General features: G+C 39.9%; 1 pseudogene; it reads left to right on the top strand.

Annotated features, from left to right (window-relative positions):
• The first annotated feature begins 6,396 nt into the window (after positions 1-6,396).
• Positions 6,397-8,402, top strand: LOC109456028 (heterogeneous nuclear ribonucleoprotein M-like; annotated as a pseudogene).
• The last annotated feature ends 7,367 nt before the right edge of the window (positions 8,403-15,769 follow it).

The raw sequence follows: 15,769 nt of genomic DNA, 5'->3' as shown, positions 1-15,769 counted from the left end.
ATGAGGTTGATGGTGGGAAGCCAGTCTAGAGTGGTTGAGGATAGAACTAGAAGTTAGGAAGTGCAAAATGTCTGGTGTAAAAGACCCTTTCAAGAAATTATATAGGAAGAGGGTCTGGGAAATAGGGTGTGGTATGTGGAGTCAAGGACCTTTTTCTAAAGATGAAAAGCACTATTATATGTTATTGGAAATGATCCAGCGGGAAAAAGGAGAGAAATGATACAGGATCACTCTCCATGACAGTGTCCAACTGTTCAATGTGAAACAGATGTAGTGCAGTTTCTTCTTACTCCATGGAGCCATCCCTGATTGATCCAACCTAAAGTAACCTCTGCCTCCTCCAGCCTCCTATGAAATGTATGTTGCATATGATTTGTCATATACTTGCCTTGCACAGCTTAGTATGGTAGAAACACCAGTGTTTGGAGTTGGAAAGACTGGGATTGAATCTTTTCTACCCACTTTCCAATGCTTCTCTAGGCAAATCTCTTTTCAATTCCTTCTCACTTTTCCATTCCCAACTATTCTGAAGTACATGAAGTACATTGCCCCATAAATTCTTGATCTTTCAAGGTGCTGTTCTCCTGGTCAGGTATGCCATTTCCCCTTCTACCTCTCTAGGAATGGCTAACTCTTCCCTATCAAGTTCAGGTATCTTCTATATAATACTTCCTTGAACTCTATAGTTAGATGCTCCTCCATTGTGCTCCCACAGAAACACAGCGTTCTTCTATAGTAGTGCTTATTACATTGAAGGACAATTGTCCTAACTAGTCTTACTCTCCCATAGACTTTGAACATCTTGAAAATGGAGATCATGCTCCATTTATCTTTAGATCCCAAGTGACTTTCACAGTGTCAGTCATATCATAGGCATTCAAAAAATGTTTAATACATGAATGGGTAACTGAAATAGGCAACAGATTGGCTGTTGTTTCATGCGGCCAGTTGTTATTAACGACCTTTATTTATCCAGGGTCTAAATAATATCATTTTGTTTACATAGGCGCTCAGATATACCCTGAATTTAATCACACATTACACCACATGCTAAAGGATAAAGAAATATCCATTTTACTGCTAGAAAGTTAGTAAAACATAATCTGGTAGCAGATGACATGACTTAAGAAACTTTAAGAAATAGAAAAAGAGCTGACATTGGGCCAAGCAAATAAAATCTACTGATTAAATTGCTTGGAAGAAAAGTCTTTAATTTTAAAGAAACCAAGGGGCATTTTGCAGTGTATTTTTAGTGGTGAGAAAGTTAATGCTCATTGGATAAAGAAAATTAATATCTGCTACACTGTCAGGAGTAATTATCTTAAATTGTTGATGAAAAAATATCTTTCTGGTTTAGCTTTTATTGAAATGAGACTGTTGTTTTAATCTCCCTAAGAGGAGGAGTAGAAGTGGAAAAGGTATTATGTCCCATTTTCAGGGTAATTTACCTTAACAGATATGTCGCTTTTTAGTGAGACCATTTGTGAATACCTGTAGGTGATTTGAAAAGCCAGACCTGTAATTTAAAGTCATAAGCAGCCCATTTGTTTTATAAAATCAGTCACCTTGCAGGTTCTATGATTAAAAGATATTCCTAGAGAACTGTTGGGATCTGTCAGCTGCCTCAGAATGGGCACTGAAAAATGCCTTTCACTACAGAGGATCAAAGTGAAAACAACATATTGAATGGAAGATAAGGAACTTATGTGCTATAAGTTATCTGGAGCAATTGGAGGAAATAAAGTTCTTGTGGAAAATTATCCACATGACTAAGGGTGGCTTAAAAACTCAAAACTGTAATAAAGAGTATTAATTCTAGAGAATAATTTTCTTCTGTTTTTTCCCCCATATTTAAAAATAAACTTCACTGATGTGAGCAAGATTTCCTAAGGTAAACTATGGCAAGTGATGACAAAAAATTTTAAGTTCAGGTTATCAAAAAGTATGTTAGGCCTTGAAGTAAACGTCTTTATAAAATTCATGTAATGGTTGAGAAAAGGGGGGTAAATGGAAAACTTTGGATGCTTAGCACTAAAATGTGAATACTAAATCCGTAATTTTAGAATCACTTCACATGTCACCTCATATTTATAAAGCACGCTTTGTCACAGAATTGAAATAGAGAATTCCACAAATATATTCAATAAACTAAGAAGTTGGTACAACGAGGGGTGATATAAGGAGTCACCACTTGTAGGGACCAGAGCAGCAAACCCTGGGAGCTTGTTAGAAATGCAGAATCTGAAACCTCAGCTAATTCATAGGCACATTAGAGTTTGGGCAACACTGCTCTAGGCTATCCACTCTAAGACTATCATTCAGGAATTCTGCCACTCCGGCCTTCATTTATCCATCTGTAGGCTGGATGGAATGGTATTAGTCACTAGGTTCTATTCCTGACCTTGAAGAGACCCTGAAGTGGAGGTGACCCCTGGAAATGAGAGGGCTATGTCTGTGCCAGACCCCTGGGCAGTGCTGCACTGAAGGCCACCAACTTGGCATCATGTAAAACACAATATACATACAAAAGTGCCATGTTATTTGATGAAATGCCATGTCAAGAAAGGTGACATTTTTCCTTTGGAGTGTCATGCTGTGATGGCAGGGGTCATTTGTAATCAGTTCTGGGCACAAAGCAGTTGAAGTCCAGGGAGAGAGAGAACGTGCAAGAGAGCATGAGCTCAGGGCCGAGCAGCTGCAATGGTCCAGGAGGGGCAAGACCCAATTAGGAACAAAGAGGAAGGAACCAGAGATGCAGAAAGTGGCTAAGCTATAATTTAATAGATGCAGTTCAGGGTGGCCTGAGAGTTTGAGGGGAGTAAAAGTCCAAGAGGGAAGATAGCATGTCCAATGTATTCTCATGGAGATTTAAGCATAAGATGAAAATGGAAACCTCAACTCGAGATTTTCCAAAAGGGTTGATGAGAAGGGGATGGAGAAGACTCTCAAGGGCTGATTGAAGGCTCTGTCAAATCAATCTCCTCTGCTCTGTGTGTGTGGTCGTCGTGGTGGTGGTGGGGGGGGCGTGTTCTGAGTCACTATTTCTTTTTACCCTTTTTTTTAGGGGGGTCATATTAATGATGATACATTCATCTTGCTATTCTGTCCACATACATAGTTCTCATGGATCTATCCCAGTGCTTTCTACCCAGCCCTCAATGGCTTCCACGTGTTAGCCACCATGAAATATTTGCATGCTTTTAGTGTGCCTCAAATCTTTTTTAATTTAATGCTAGCCTGAGGGGTACGAGTCTTCTGTCTTACTTCACACTCCATATCTCTCTCTCCAAAAATGTCGCAGTGAGCTCTCAGGTGCTACCCATCTCTGACTAACAGCTGCTCAGCTGTTCAGTTAAGCTGTTCCTTTTCAGTCCTATCTATTGTCAAATTTTTACGAGAACTTTACACATGCAGAGAAACCAAAATGACTGAAAAGCTGGCACTCCAAATGGTATAAAAAAGAAGAAGATCTGGGTAAGTCAGTGATAGTGTAATTAGCACTGGTACAATTTGGAGGCTATTATGTTACTTGTCATTTCTGCTAGGACCTCTGAGAGAAACTGATCTTCAGGGGCTGCGGTTGCCCAATTAGAGTGAACATGTTTCCCATTCTGCCCATCTTTCCTTAATCTAAAAAGGATTGGCTTTATTCTCTTTAAATTTAGTTGTTTGATCTGCTCTGTAGAAATGCTGTTTAAGGGGTCTCAGACCTTTTCATCGTGAAGATGCTTTGATGTAGAAAAATCAGCCCTGGGTCTAGAGTTGGAAGGCTGGGTTCAAGTTCCAACTCATTAGCTAAGTGCCCTGGAAAGTCACTGAGTCTTCCTGAACATCTGTTGTCCTCCAAATGTTGTCCTCCTGTGCCTTCCTTTCTCCAGGGCACGTGGCTGCCCAGCTAGAGACCACATTTCTCAGCCTCCTTCGCAGCTAAGTATGGTTTCATGATGAAGTTCTCACTGATGGAATATAAGGAGAGATGATGTGTGAGGAAATTGCTTGCCCTGGACTCTTTCTCCTTCTCCTTCCTCTTTTCTTGGGCTGGATCCTGGACCTGAGGGTGACCTACCTTCTCGGGTGCAGATGAGGGCAACAACCCTAGGTGATACCAGACCAACAACCTGGAAAATCCTGAATCCCAAGATGACTTCATGACATATAGCTGCTCTGCCACTTTATAGTATGGGCCTTCAAACTCCATACTATAAAGTGTGAGAGGAACAAATGTCTATCTTATTTAATCCATGGTATTTTTTTTTTTTTTTTTTTTGGCTCTTTGTTATAGCAGCTTAGTCTTAACTTTAATCAATATGTCTATATCTTTATTTGTAAGATTGAGGAAATCATATCTTCTTTCTGCAGCTGTTGTGAGAGTTAAGTTACATGATGTAAATAAGTGTTTTTTTAAATTGAAAGTACTGTTATAATGTTAACTTTTGTTGTCTTTGCCATCTTTACATTTATGAGATCACCAGGTAGGGCACAACAGAAGAAGGGATAGAAAATGGGTGCCAATAATAAAGTCTCTGGAAGGGTATAAAACACTTCTGCTGGCAGATCTCCTGAGCCTGCTGGGAAAAAATAATGGGAAGGTATGAATAGAGAAGCATAATGACCAAATGTATACAGGCTTTATATTCACACTGCCTGGATTTAAATCCAGATCCTGCCACTTATTATCTTAGATGAATAACTTAATCTCTCTGTTCTTCAGTTTTCTCAGAAAAGTGAGGATAATAATGGGGCCAACCTGGTTGGGTTGTTTGAAGATTAGCTGTGTGCTGTGAGGATTCATGCAAATACGTCACTTTGAACAATGTGTAACATTGTTCTGTAACATAAGGCTCATTCAATAAATGCTATTAGTATTGTATTATCTATGTATTTAGAGGAAAGGACAAATGGAAATGGAGAGATGAGGTGTATAAATGGGTAAGCAGCCTCTCCAGCTCAAGGTTCACCATTACCTAATTCTACTTCAATATCCTTGTGGACACTTACTAACATTCTCAGTCCAAATTCCTTTTCTTCTTAACTCTTATTACCATACTTCACTGGCTCTCAGATGTACATTTTTTACATTTCAAATACTGTGATACTTTTTAAAATTGATGGTACTTTACAATTGCCAATGACCAGGTAGAAATTGTTATTTAGTTGTCATTACCTGTCATTGCATGAACAAATTGTGCCATAGTTATTCATGTGATTGTTATTGCAACTGAGTTATGTACATTGTTGGTTTAATTGTTATTTAAAATAACATAAAGATTACACTAATGTGTGGCATTTAATTGATAAATTATGAACCAAAATAGGAACAGAGCATGGAAACAGAGCAGCAGCATGTACATTTGATATTAGTGAAACAGATATCTGTAGATGAAGGCATAATCACAATCCTATATTCTCTTGAAAAGCAACAGTCAAGAATATTATGGAACCTAAGGAAGGCAGATTTCCTTCATAAGTATATGAAGCTGTGTTATGTTTTGTTGTTGAGATATTTACAGAAGGATTGTTGACCCCATGCCAAGGTATGCAACTGAAGACAGAAAAATTGTCAAACTCCTCAGAATACATGAAAAGAAAATTTAAAGCCACAACAGGCTGTGTGTCGTAGAGAACTATGATTAAAGCATTGAACCCCTTAACATGAATTTGTCAGAAACTTCTTGCTAACTTTTAATAGAAGCAGATTAATTTCCAGCAACATATGATTCAGCTGAAGGAAAATATATAAATTAAATCAAATGGGAAATGCTGGTGAAAACTCTGCAGTTTTTGCTCTTTTAGAAATTTATGCTAAAGGTATGCAAGAGATAAAGAACGTGATCATGAGTTGGGAAAAGCATCATATCTAATAATATGTATAATTCCGGTGCCCAAAAGTTGTTACCATATTTAATTTGGTCCACAAAACAATATCTAAGGAAGATATTCATCAAAGAATATTTAAAAAAATGGATGGGTAGATGGTGGTTGAATTGATAGAAGACTAGCTTAAAGTAATCTGAAATAGATATCTTGGGGGCTCTACATAAATCACTAAGAAGGTTGATTCTTAATGTAATCTGTGGATATATATTCAAATAATTACAGATAAGCTTATATCAAGTTTAGGGAGTTGGTTACTATTTTTGAGAGGCATGACTGTGCATTAGCAACCCTTCAACATTTCCAGATACAAATCATTTGAAGACAATTTGAAGAAGGAATAAGGGTCCGGGCCATTGTCTGGAAACTTTCTGATAATACCTCTGGTAAGATGAAGAAAGTGCTAGTATAAAAATTGGCAGACAGGGTGGTAAGGGGCTTGGAAGAAAGTCCCAGGGACAATCATAGTATCCCCTCTTAAGAAATGCTGGTCTTGACACACAAAGCTCAGACATGGAGAAAATGACAGCAGGCATCGAAGAGGTGGCTGAGGTGATGGCAACAGAGCCAAAAATGGAGGGAGACAATGGCACAGAGCCACAAAGGGGCTCCAGACCCAAAACGTGAAGGAGAATGACCTACTCAGAATGAGAAGAGGAAGGAGAAAAACATTAAAAGAGGAACCAACCGCTTTGAGCCATATGTCAATCCAACCCAAAAGATACAGAGCCTTCAGTACAATCATATGTGAAATGGCAGTCCCTTAAAGATTGGGTTAAAGAAAAAGGTGATGAGGTAATACATGTGGAGCTCTTAATAGACACTGAAGGAAAGCCAAGGAGATGTGCCGTTGTTGAATTCAAGATGGAAGACAGCATGAAAAAAGCTGCCAAAGTTCTAAACAAGCATAGTTTGAGTGGAAGACCACTGAAAGCCAAAGAAGATCTTAATAGTGAACATGCCAGGAGAGCAATGCAAACCGCTGGAAGACTTGGGAGCACAGTACTTGTAGCAAATCTGGATTATAAAATTGGCTGGAAGAAACTAAAGGAAATTTTTAGTATGGCTGGTGTGCTGGTACAAGCATTCTTGAGGGTAAAGATGAAAAAAAGTGGTGGAATTAGCAGTTACTTTTGAACAGTCCATTGAAGCTGTGCAAGATATATCTATATTTAATGTCTAACTGCTATTTGATAGACCAATGCATGTGAAAATGGATGAGGGGGCCTTACCAAAGGGAGATGTTTTTTCCCTCCTAAGCATCCACAATAATTTCCTCTATGGACTTTCTGGTATTGGCATGGGGTTAGGACCAGGAGGGCAGCCTACTGATGCCAATTACCTGAATAAAGATATTGGCATGGGAAACATAGGATCCACAGGAATGAGAATGGAAGACATAGGATTTAGAGTAAATAAAATGGGAAGCATGGAGGGACACTTTGGTGGTGATGGAAAACATGGGTCAATTTGGATCTGGATGAACACGCATAGAATAAACAGTGGAGGTGGAGGCAGTTTACCCAGGATGGAGAGAATGGGGCCTGGCATAGAGCACATGGGTGCAGCAGGCCTGGGCCATGGCATGGATTGTGTGGGTTCCAAGACTGAGAGTATGGGCCTGGTGATAGATCACATGGGCTCCATCGAGCTCATGGGCTCCAGCATCAAGCACATGAGCCCACTGGGCCTCAACCACATGGCCTTCAGCATTGAGCACATGGGCCAGACAATGGAGTGCATGAGGTCTAGCATGGAGCACATTGGTGTCAGCATGGGCTTTGGCCTCGAGCGTATGGCTGTGCCCATGGACTGAGTGGGCCAAGCCATGGAGTGTATAGGCCCTGCCATCGAGCGTATGGGCCTGAGCATGGATCACATGGTGCCTACAGGCAAGGAGTCTGTGCTGGAGCTCTCGGGCCCTGTGATGGATCTCATGGCCACACGCCTGGAGCGTATGGGTGCCAACAACCTGGGCCTGGAGACCATGGGTGTCAACAGCCTAGAGCATGGTCCCACCATGGGCTCAGCCCTGGGTGCTAGCATTGAGTTAATGGGCCTGGCTATGCGTGGTGGTGGCTGTGCCAGCTTTGTCCGCACTATCAAGATGGAGCATGGCTATGGATGATGTATTACAGGATCGTACACCTGAAGCCCATGTAACTTTACTAACAATTGTCACCCCAATAAACTTAAAAAAAAAGAAAGATGGAGTAGGCAACTTCAGAGGAAGCTTCTCAGGTTTCTTTGGTGGAGCTGGAGGCTATGCTCCTGGGGTGGCCAGGAAGGCCTGCCAGATATTTGTGAGAAATTTCCCATTTGATTTTACATGGAAGATACTAAAGGGCAAATTTAATAAATGTGGCCACGTGCTGCATACCAACGTCACAATGGAGAATGGGAAATTCAAGGGATGGAGTGTGGTTAAGTTTGAGTCACCAGAAGTGGGTAAGAGAACCTGCCGGATGGTGAATGGGATGAAGGTGAGTGGCAGAGAGATTGATGTTCAAATTGATAGAAAGGCTTAAGCTGTTGCCTTTTTAAAACACGGATACTAGACCTCTGGATTTGTAGTTTTTCTTGTTGACTACTTTAGTTTGTTGGCTGGATGTAAAAATCTAAGTTGCTGTTTGGGGTGATTTGAATTACTTTTTTAATGACTGGAGTTCCATTAAACTGTTCGCACTGAGACGGCAATGTGCATGATTTTTTTTTTTTTTTGTAGTTTTGGCATCTTGTTGACATCAAATATGACTGACAATAAATGCCAGTTCCTGAAAAAAAAAAAAAAAAAAAAAGAGAAATACTGGTCTTAATGATACAAGACAATCATGTGCAGAAAAACATGGACATCAATGACTTTGAGTCAAAATGTGACTTGGAAGAGCTGGACTCAATGTGAAAACGTTTGGGGAATGCCTTAAACAATTCACCTTATGTATATTTCCTTTTCAATGAATGTACAGGAATGATATCTGAAAGAAATCTATATGTGAATATGTCTAAAAGTGTTTTTAATAAAACTAAAAGTTGTGATTAGAATGCATTTTGTTATAGTTTAATTATCTTCATTTTTAAAGTTCTTAGTATCTCATAAAATAGTGGTGCATATTCCAGTTGATGATGTGTTAGATTCAACCCATTTTCAAGGCGGGAAAACTGGTAACACTGGAACTGTCCAGTCTCTGATATCTTAAATGTCAATATTCACACTCTAACCGTACATTTATGTCCTTTCAAATTTCTAACTTTCATACTCACACACTACAAAACCTCCAATTCCCTCAGTTCCTCCTTTTCATTTTCCTTCCCAGTTCATTGCTCCCTCTTTGTTCATCTTGCCATTCAGTCTAGACCCTAAGATACTTCACTTCAGCCACTGTCCTGCCAACACCTTCCACTTTCCTTTTCCTTCCCTTTAACTACTTCTTTGTCAGAGGTACTTGGTTAAATGTCAATTCTGGGTCAATAGGCTGTAATTTCATTTAAAAAATTATGATGTGTTTTAAATACACACAAAAATATACTCATCACCCAAAGTTAACAGATGCCATATTTGCTTCAGATTTATCTTTTAACAAATTACAGTTAAAGCTCCACTCCCCGAAACCATACCCTTCTGTGCTAGGATGGTGTTGTCTCCCAACTCCAAGCCTACACCTCTATACTCTGCTCTGTCCTGCTAGGGCTGGGGCTTTGTCAAATGCCCTCTCCTTTGCCAGCTGAATGAATTACTCTTACCTTTTGCCAATAGAGTTTGGAGGAGGATGAGAAGGTGGGAGGAGGTGAGGGGGACTTGCTTTTTCTGCCAGGATCATCTCAGTCATGCTACTTGAAACTGACAGTTGCAATTGGTTCTAACATCAGTTGATTTTCCTGTGTTGGTTCTCTCACTCCTGGAACCTTTGTAACATCTCAGCGATAACACCAATTAGCACCCCGTCCTTGAAGTCTGAGTCCCTGAGGTATCGGCACCAGCTGGACCATCGATGAATCTTCTCAAAGATCTGGGTCCCAGACCTGTGGTACCTTACCTCTAAGCCTCTAGGTTCTATTAACCAGTCTTTTACTTTATTCCCCCAACTCTAGGAACAGTGGGGAGAGTTTCCTGCAGTTACAATTTCCATATTACCTCCTGGTTCATTTTTTGTTTCTCAGTCCATTTTCCAATACCTGTTTAACCAATTTTATATATCATGTTCTCTTAGTTAAAACAACTGTTAAGGTTTCTCTTTTTCTGGCTAGACCTTGACTACTACATTCTCCCTTTCTCTCCAGAAGAAATGACTATTTTCAAGTTGGTATATATCATTTATATGCATCTTAGTTACATGAAATTGACATAAATAAATTCATTCTGTATGTATAGTTTTGAAACTTAATTTTCATGCTTTTTCTTTTCAGATGGACACAGGATAAAACATAAAGATCTAACTGATTCATTTAAACTTTATTGTATGAATAAGTTACAGTTTGTTTCTCTATTAGTTTATGTCTGCTTTGTTATTACTATAAACATTCCTGCAAGGAAGATTTTTGTTTATGTCTCTTTGGGCTCATGTACAAGAATCTCTCTAGGGTATAAGCCTAAAGTGGATTGCTGAATAGTAGGTGATACACCTATTTAAATTTACTAGATTAAATTTGATCTCCAAATATACTGTTACTATACTTTGCTCCATAGTCTTGCCAGCTGTTATTAACAGTTTTCCACACATCTGATGGTATAATATGGTATCTAGTTTTGATTCAATTAATTTGCATTTTCCTGATTACTAATCAGGATGAGTATTTAAAAAAAAAATGTATATTGTCTATTTGAGTTCCCTCCTCCACATTTATTTTCCTATTGGTTTTTTTTTGTCTTTTCTTATGATAAGAGGCAAGAGGTTTTTGATATATATGTTCTGGATGCTAATGCATTGCCATTATACATATACATATTTTTGAATTTTTTTTGTTACATTCTGGTTTGTCTTTTTTTAGTTTGGCTGTGTAAAAGTAATTCTTTTTTTTTTAGTTTCAGGTGCACAAGACAAAGCAAAATTTAGACGTTTATCATTTATATCCCTCACACTGTGTGGACCCCCCTCCCCCCACCCACTATCCCTCTGTACGTTCCCCAAATTAATTTTCAAAACCCCGTGGCCATCTTGTGGTTACCGACTATTTTCTAAACCTCTCACCTTCCCCATATCCCCACCTCCCCGCCCCTCTAGCAACCCTCAGTTTTTCCTCCATGTTTCCAAAACTTTTTACTCTGTTATTTTATGTTGTAGAGAAGTTTAACTATTAAGGAAGCCAAATTTATCAACCGTTTCCTTCATGAGATTTTAACTTTTTTATATCTTGTGAAAGAAAACTTTTCCTACCACAGCTATGAAAATATTCTACTATGTTTTCTTCCAAATGTTTAATTAAAAAAAAAAAATGTTCTTTAATCTACTTGCATTGACTTTGATGTATGGTATAAAATCAGAATATAATTTTATCACTTTCCACATTGAGGGCCTTTTCTATGAGCTTACTTTATTCCATTCATTGGTTTATGTAATTGTTCCCACACCACATGTCAGCTTTTATAACTTTATAGTTAGATTTAATATATGGTGAGTGATTCATTGTTATTTATTTTCTTCAAAATTGTCTTGGCTGTGTTTTGCCTTTTACTCTTTCAAGTGAATTTTAGGATCAAATTTCATGAAAAACACTTGGGATTTTGATTGCAATTGCTCTGAATTTCTAAGTTAGTTTGGGGAAAACTTTTATTTTTATGATACTGAAGGGGCCCTCTTACTACTAACTGATGTTTTGCTCTTTTATGTGTGATATTTGGACCAAAGACATTGAAATTACGTGGATGTTATTAGAAATGCAGAATATTAGGTTCCATCCTCTACTCACTGAATCAGAATCTGCATTTTAACAAGAACTCTAGATTTATGAGCACATTATTAAAGTTTGAGAAGTATGGTTCTAAAGCCATCCCCTTCTCTTTGTAAATACAAGTAAAGATTTAGGGTTTTAACTCTATTTTTAAACCTTCCTTTCTACTAGATTCTCTAAGTATAAAAGATACATGCCAAAATATCTACCGTCTTAAAAATTCACCCCCACCTCTGACTCTGGCTCACCCTATGATCACCCACTGTTATTCTCTCCCTTCTCAAAATGATTGACAGAGGTGTCTGAGCTTATTGCCCCCACTTCCTCCCCTTCCAGCCATTCCTTAGGCTTCTGTTCCCCATAATTTCATCAAAACTGCTGAGGTCATGTTACTGCTAATTTCCAAATCCGTTGGGCATCTCCCAGTGCTCACTTTACTTGACCTTCTTGCATCATCTCTGTACCTTACCAATTTATTCTCTCCTGTTCCTTGTCTATTTTCACAGCAATTGACTCAGCTCAGGTCTCTATCACCTCTTGACTGTACCCAGGTAATTATCTCCTAACGAACATTCCCCTCTCCAGACTATGTACTTGATCCTCTATAAAGCTTCTAGGGTTCTTCTAAATGTAAATCATATTATGTGATTGATTCACTTAAAACCATTCTCTAGAGCTTTGTGGCTCACAGATAAAACCCAAACTTTCTTGGGCCATCATAAGAGGACCTTGCTGATTGTGCCAGGCCTAACTCTCTGATCTCATTTCCTTGCCATTCCCTTTCATGACCCTTGCCAGACTAGATGACTTATAGTCATTTCCTGTGTCTATGCCTTGCATTTACATTTCCTTCTGTCAGAAATGCCCTTTGCCCCTTTGCCTACTTATCAAACATGCACTCATCCTTTAAGGCACAGTCCGAATATCTTTCCCTCTCTGAAGCCTTCCTTCCTCACCTAGACAAAAGTCATCTTTCTTGGCCACCATGGGCTGTATTTCTATGATTGTACTTATCACAAGTATAGGACTGGTGTTTAACTTTCCTCTCCTACCAGCCTGTGAACTGGCAGTAGCTGTACTCTCTCTTACTTGTCTTTATATCTCCAATGTAAGCAAAGGATGCATGTAGTGAATGCTTATTGCATGTACAAATGGAAGACTGAGTCAAGTTAGTAGAGGAGACATTTGTTCATGTTGCTTATGCTGTCTCTTTGCTGGCAGCTGTTTCTGTTTCTGGAATTTGGGCACACACCTCTGGGACCATAGAAAATTCTCCCTCCCCTGGGAAGCCCTTCCTGAGATGCTCCAGCTGGAAAAGACTTCTCCTCCTCTTGTGCTGAAATGCCATGTCTTTTTATCCCTCTCTTAGGCACATACCTCTTGCTCTGCATTTGTGCCTCTCTTGCTCAACCCAAGCAATTTATAAATTCTCTGAAGCAAGATATTATGTCTTCTTCTTCTTCATCCTGCCCCCAAATGCCCAGTGAATATGTAAAGCACTTGATTGATGTCTATTGAATAAATAATTGAATCCACATTGTTTTAACTCACATCACTAAAGAGTTTTTTTCATTTAGAACATAAAGGAGCCTTAGATTCTTAAGATGGGGGGAATGTTCTGTGGGTGTAGCACACACGGAGTGATTGTTCGCATCAGGCAAGCAGGCCATTCCAGAAATCAAAATAATGTCCTGAGAAAGAGCCTCAGGCCTGAAAACCCCACCTCCACAGGGAAGCTGCTTTACAGAACTGCTCCTACCCCACATGGGAGTGCCTGGTAAACCCGTTATGCTCCTAGCCTGGGGCGGGAACAAAAACTGCGTCTTCACTAAGCCTATCTAAATTTCGGATTAGACTTTGGGGCTAAGCTCTGGGAAGCTTCTGAAAGGAAATTTTTAGATGATGTCAAAGGAGAGAATGTGATTAAATTTTTTTGAGCTCTGGGAGACCTTGGGAGAAAATACTTTCGTTTGCCTCAGTTCCCTTGGCTGAGGAGAGTTACATCACGGTTGAGGAGTGTTACTTTTTTGCTCCCAGAGGTCTTAGTATTCTAATCTCTGGTTAAATGAAGCAGCACTGGAGAGGAAAAAGAATCTGACTTGGTAAAAAGAATGAGCTTAAGTGGAACAGTCTGAGCTTGTGGCAACGGCATATGCCTTCATCAACTTGAACTCAGATCTCATCCTGACTCTTGTCCACACTTCTGGCCAGAAAATGAAGGGGGCCATTAAATATCAAATATTCCAGCGGTGAATTTCGTTTGATTTTCTGATTAGGCATCAGAGATTTCAATATTTTATTGTAATATGTTTTCATCATGTGCTGTTTTCAAAATTTGCTTTCAGTCCTTAAAGACAGGACTGCCCCCCCCCCCCCCCATCTCCCTTCTTGTCTGCTGTGCCCCACGCTGCTGACTCTGGATCCCTACCACACATAATGAGCGCCGAGTGCCCACACCCCTCTGACAGCAGGACAGAATTCCCAGCTAGGTGCTCTTTGGGCTTCTAGGACTTGGGAATGCTTCTCAGACTGTGCATGATGGGCACATTGTCACTCACTCCGTGGCCCAGAAAGGGTCATATCTAACTTTTAAAAAAAATTTCTCAATGTATTCAACCCCATTGAAGTACAGATGGATGGTTTTCCTGTGAAAGCTAGAAGAGAACAACATTTCTGTGGTTTCCATTTTTTTTCTTTTCTTTTCAGAGTAGAAATGAAAGGAAAAGAATTAAAGGAGGTAGAAGAAAACTCTAATTGTATGTTATTCATGTGGTCAGCGAAGACACTGAGCATCTCTTCAGTCCCAACAGCAAAGAGGCATGGATCTTCCTTCCATGGAAGGCACAGTTCAGTTGAGAGAGACATCAGACTATGTAAGTGCAGTGATTGAAATTGTACTGAATGTTTTCTGTTTGCCCTTCCAGCTCCACTCTTCCTTTTTCCTGCTCTGAGCCCTGGGAGGTCGACCATTACAGACTAAATCAGTGTCCCTTGTGCTCTGGCTCCAGGTTGGTTTTGATCAAAGGAAAGCAGTAGCAAGAGATTGAAGGGAGGGAAGACCATCGGGGGGTGTGTGGGGGTGGTGTATTTATTCCTTGGCTCTTCCTTCCTGGTCACCGCAGGTTAGATGATTTCCTTTATTTAAGGCCACGTCTTCTGCCAAGTAGTCCTCCCCTATAATTTCACTGGTTTCTCAATGTTTTAGAAATTGCTTCTTCCCCCTGTTGCTCCAGACTTAGGAGGTGATAACAGCTTTCTGGTGTTGCTGGCCTCAGGGTGCTTCACTGTCCCTTGTTGGTGTCTCTTAACCCTGGTACCATTTGTAAATTGTTCTTTTATCAAGGCCTCCCCAAGTGCCCTCACTGAGTGTGCCACTTGTTTCCTGCCAGGAACCTGCCTGGTGGAGAAGTCTTCTTGGAAATTCAAGAGAGGAGCATCTGATACAGCATGTGGAAATTCTGGAAGGTATCCTGGAGGAGGTAAAGTATGAAACAAGTTGGGGTTTGGCAAGTGGGGAGGGGATTTCAGGCAACTGGTGTATAACGAGCAATGTCAGGGCAGTTTGCAGTAGTTGAAACATGTCACTCCTGCGGGCAAAGACGTTACCTGTTTTGCTCATCATAGACTCAGCTCCGCCCAGAGTCTAGTGCACATCCTGTTTGTTATCACATTTGCTGAATGGATGGAACAATGAACAAAGAAAGGCAAGAAATGACAAGAGGCTGCGGTGTTCTACAGGGTCCAGATTACGGGACACTGTGAAACCATGGTAAGAAGCAGGGGTACAGGAGGAAGGACACATTTAAAAATAGTTAGGAGGAAAAAATAATATCAAAAGAACTCAATGAATGACGGATAACTGGGATAAAGGAAGATTTAAGGGTGACCAACATGTAACCTAGATTATCCTTTTTAATAAGCTCTTTTCTCTGCATTCATTAGGGATCCTTTTGTGATTCTCAATCATATTGACCCCTTGGGAATTCCTGCTAATTTGAGACTTCTAACC

The sequence above is a fragment of the Rhinolophus sinicus genome, chromosome 16 (genome assembly GCF_057876585.1).
Source record: "Rhinolophus sinicus isolate RSI-liver-muscle chromosome 16, RSI-T2T, whole genome shotgun sequence".
Taxonomy (NCBI): domain Eukaryota; kingdom Metazoa; phylum Chordata; class Mammalia; order Chiroptera; family Rhinolophidae; genus Rhinolophus; species Rhinolophus sinicus.
This window is presented reverse-complemented; position numbering and strand designations above follow the sequence as displayed.